The 5303-nt window shown below is 32.6% G+C and overlaps 1 long non-coding RNA gene across 1 annotated transcript in view; it reads right to left on the bottom strand.

Moving 5' to 3' along the window:
* Window positions 1-5303, bottom strand: part of LOC122636802 — a 268896-nt gene that overhangs the window by 240964 nt on the left and 22629 nt on the right. The window lies entirely within an intron of this gene.

Raw genomic sequence — 5303 nt, 5'->3', positions numbered from 1 at the left:
GATACTCGTTTCCCCTCACTCATATCCTCTTTTCGGCTCGTTCGACCGTGTAATGGAAAATTTGGATTTAACTGCATAAATCGTCTTCAAATGCGTAAAACGTGAAGTAGAAATGAGAAATACTTAAAGTAGCAGAAGATGATATTACGAAAGAAAAATAAATCTAACGAATGATTTTCTCTGAAACCATATCTTTCCTACTGGGTAATAAAGAAAGAGAGGTGCTTGTTAACTTAAGTAACAGAAAAAGAATAGAAGCTAATATTACGAAAAAAGGTGTCAAACAATATTCTTTGCTCGAAATTAGTTCTTATTGATATATACTTTTAACAAGAAGAACAGGAAGAAAATTATCTGCCAATTTTTTAAAATCTTTAGAAGATTTCTAGTTTCAATTTGTCAACTGTAGTAGGGAAAGAGAAGAAGAGGAAGAAGAGCATAAAAGAAAAAGGATGATGATACATCCGATTAATAGAGATCAATAGAGAATTCTATTTCCTCGCACCTCACGACCTTTCCGGATCTTTCGATCGTGTAATAGCAAATATTGATTATTCTACGAGGAACCTAAAAACTATGCTGAGGGCGCCTTTTAACTTCGGACGCTTTTTAACCTCCCTAAGCGACATGCGGGAGACGAATTCCATCTGTCAGAGAACGGCGATAAAACTTCGGTCGTTACTTTCGGTAGTTGTATGACTAGTTATACGCGAGCGGGTGTAGTTATATATACGTGTATGCATCATACGTCTCAAAGGGTAGTTTTACAAGTAGTTCAAGCAGCGGAAACAATTTCTGCATTCTCACTAGTCTTTCGTTTGTGTTATCAATATAAGGTAAATTTTCAGTAGTCATTAGTATATTATTCATTATAAAATTTCAATTATACACTATGGAAATGAAACCGATTTTCCTGATCAATATCATCTTAATAATTATTTGTTGCTTCTCAGAGAGGGTAGTTAAAAGAGCGAAACCCGATTTATCCTTGATAACTACACATTTTAAATGAACAGTCGAATATCTCTCGTAAGTCTTAACTAATCTACGAATTTTGGCTTATTTTAGAGATATACGAAACTAAATAAAGACGTAAGCAGTTCCAATACCCAGGAAGTATTGCAAAGGACCTGAATCGATCGATATCCGGATTGTAATTACTTCCAAAGAGGATACAAGAATTTTAACTACGCTCAACTTGATACTTAAATATGAGACATCCAAAGAGAAACATATATACCTGGTCTTCCTGTTCTTCTGTATATCCGATAACAAGTCCTACATGGATAATACAAACGTCAGACCATCAACCAGTTTTAAGAATGAGAACATTCTCCTTTTTAGTCTTATATTTAAACGGTAAATCGATCAATGCTGTATTTATGGAATGGTAAGACATTTTAGAGAGAAGATATAAATTTTTTATTCTAAATTGTAATGTGGAGTATAAAATACATTTTTGGTGAATTTGAATTCGTCGTAATATATCGAAGTAGTAAAGAACATTTTTTTATAAAGTAAAGTACATAGCCATATATACTCCTTCAATACGGATTATATGGAAGATTATTTCGATTAACTGTAATACTACATTTGTGTACAAATGCTATGTTTGCTTAATGTACACCTCATCTTCATAATATATATCATAATGCACAGCAGTATGCGATTGACATTAAATTTGTACTACTGCATTATTGCGCAATAATAAAACATAGCAATTCAGAGAAAATCTTTTCTCATATTTATTTTATTTTCGGAATATCAATTTTTTTCTTTTGCGTATTTCATTCGAAGATCAGTCAACATTACCTATTAAACGGTCGACAAAACCGAATAGACCGAAAAGTATATGAGTTCGGGAAAAACGAGTTTCTCGATCAATGCATTCTTATACGACGAGTTATTATTTTATCGTTACTACCTTATGAAATAACCCAAATATAATGATCCACATTGCGTAACTACATGTTACAACACACGTTTCTGCTTCCTATTTATTGATTGCTTTGTACCAAAGATTAATATTCAATGAAAAGGAAGTAATTTTTTTCTCGATAATTTCTTATGATACATATATCTTATGAGCGTTAATATACACTTTACTGATACGCTCCTAAGATTATATCATGGGCAAATTGATCAGTATAAGTAATTAATCGTGCTTTAACATTTTCAGGTTTTTGTAGCAATCCATCGGCAGTGATGACGCTCTTAATTGTAGTTCGAATTTAAAAAAAGGACAGAAAGAAAAATGCGTATGCGTATATCTTATGCGCGAACTATGATTTATATAGTATCGGTCGGCGGATTTGTATTATCTAAGATTATCAACCATTTTTAAATCATTTTTAGTACTTCACCGATGTACTATAAGTTATCGATTTCTTTTCAAGCACCGTCCTCCTCTCTATGTGATCCCATACTGTGTTCATTATTTGATTGAGAATACCTAGAAAGAGGAAAAAGAAGGGAGAACAATCGTGCTTGACGACGAAGTTTGGAAAGACCAATGGGGAGCAGTTTTGTACAGATTGGAACGCTGGTAAAGGGTAATCGGATTTTATCAGAGAATACAGTCGTCTGCGGGTTTATATGGAGGGTATATGCGATTGTGCTCAGAAACGTTCGTCGAAGGGCCGTGCGACGTTCCAAGCGGAATATACATCAAAGGGGAATTGAAATGAAATTGAGGGAGATTTATCATACAAAATAATTTCACATACAGGGACGATCAAGAGATAAACCGTTTTTGGAAGTAATAACGTTAGCAGGGGAGTACTTTTAAATTATACGTAAAATAGAAAGTCCACGTCCTCGGCATCGTTATTCCATCGATTTAAATGAAGTAACCATTCGATACAGTTAAAAAAGAAGAGTTGAATTCTACATTTCAAATTGTTTGTCATAATATGCACGATACGTACTTAAAAAATATTCGTAATATTTAATGCGCGTTTTACATAAATATTGAAATTTGGAGGAAGTAATTGCTGCGAAGCGCGAATTACCCTGTGATACATTTAGATAGGGATTTAATAGAAGTGGATGTACGTAATACGTTCTCCCATACTTATCGTCACGTGGCTTCGTTTTAAACCTCTAGTTATTATCTCTCTTCATCAGCGGGTGTTCGATTGCGCGCTTACTTCTGCCAGTTCAATTAGGCGGGGTTGTGTGCGCGACCTTGTGGACATGTACACGTACGACTCCTGTCTTGTTTTGATTAGAAAGAAAATATTTTTTCATTTCTTCTCATCAAACCAAACAGACCATTGAAGGATATCATTAACTGTATAATTCAATCTTCTATTTAATAACTATTAACTTCATCACAAAGTAACACTGTTACGTATTTTCTAAAGCAATGGACTATGTTCTTAGGAACTTGAACTACCGCACGTAAGCGCGCACATGTATGGAGAGAGGTAATTAGTAAGAGATTAAAATGATAAGGCTGGACGATATGTTCGAGGGAATATATTACGTCCGTGCACATCGTTTAATCCCGATCGATACCAGTGAACAAGGTGATTTGTAGACATAGAGGATTATATATTTTTGTCAAATATTAAAATTTCGTCCTTTATAATGCTTTACGATGTCTCTGATAAATGTTTAAGCTATTTTCTTCCGACACTATCATCCATCTCATTAGGTATGAGATCTCTTTGTTTTCTCGTTGGATGACATCACTATCACTGCTATCGTTTCCTTCCCGATTAATATTTATTTTTTCTAACGTATCCATATAAATGTGTATACCTGTAATTCCCCTTCGGCATTACTTATGACTCGAAACTCACTCGCGTTTAGAAATTTTGCCATGTTCTTAACGAAAAAGAAATAAGTAAGTAAGGGTTGGTAGTCTCAAATGATAGATTAGGAATCTATCTATACTACTCGATGTTTCAATACCAAGTGAGTTCAGCTTTAAATATCTCTTAATCTCAGTTTTATCAATACTTGTTTACTTCAACAAATATCAGGCTTCAACAATAAACGAGGCCTATTCGCATACTATTGCGAACAAGTCTATCTTATCACTCTCTTTATGCAGTTTAGAGACGCCCTAAGATCGTTCGGAACATATTTCTTTTCCGTAAAACTGACTGATACTCATTTCATGTATCTTGGTAATTAGACCATTTCTTGATTTGCTTTCTTTTGCTACTTTAATAGAAAAATCCAGAGAAACATGCATATTTTGGAAAAAAAAATTGCGATGCAATCACTCGATCTTCTCAAATAACTCGAAAACTCTGTAGTTCTTTCGGAGGGGAAATACGTGAAAGAGAAGATGATATTGGCAATCGAAGAAATATGACATAAGATTTTCTTTGAGTACATTTTTTTTTATTATTTTTTTGAATAGATATTTTTATTACATAATATTATTGCAAAATAACGGAAATAAATTCTTCCATAACTTAAGATATATATTTGTTTACAAAAAAAAGAGGGTAATATTTGTAGAAAATGATTCCAAGGAATCTGAATGTAGATGTAACTTCCAACGAAAAAATTTTTTTTCATCAGAAGATTTTACAAAAAGAATTACATAGTATGAAAATTGTAATATCATTAATACTTGGTAATATTAGAAAACTGTTTTTAAGTATAACTTGGAATAAGAAAAAAAGAAACATTACAAATTTCGTATAGGAATTAACGAATAATTTTATAGCATTCAATTCAATATAATGTTAATAATTACAATAATTGGGATTAATAGAACTTATTTACTGTTATAGCTAGAAATATAAAATCTAGGAAGTTTAGTCCTCTAATGGGAGGACTCGTTATATTTGGGGAGTCATCATTCCTTCGGTGGTTTTCGAACCAGTAATGTGCAAGTGAGTACCGTACACAAAATAACCCCTACTCATAGACATCATACATTTCAAATGATACCTTTACAAATAATTCAAACGATGCAAACAATTTCATCATTCACACTAGTCATTCGTTTATTCCATCAATATTTTTAAAATTTAGCAGTACTGATTAATATAAGATTTATTGTAAAATTTCATTTCTATATTTTGGAATTGAAAATGATTTTCTTGATTTACATCATTTTAATTATTACTTTGTTGCGTATCGGAAAAGTTACTGTAGCATTGCCTGATGTATTTTCGGTAATTATACAATTGAAATGAACGAATGACTTAGTTAAGTCTTCAACAGTCTACGAATATTGAGTGACGAATTTTAGATACATTATTTTAGAGATATACGACACGAATTAAAGGCGGAAGCAATTCCAACGCCTGAAAATGACAGCAAAGAAGCTGAATTAA

Source organism: Vespula pensylvanica, chromosome 23 (assembly GCF_014466175.1).
Source record: "Vespula pensylvanica isolate Volc-1 chromosome 23, ASM1446617v1, whole genome shotgun sequence".
In the NCBI taxonomy this organism is placed as follows: Eukaryota; Metazoa; Arthropoda; class Insecta; order Hymenoptera; family Vespidae; genus Vespula; species Vespula pensylvanica.
This window is presented reverse-complemented; position numbering and strand designations above follow the sequence as displayed.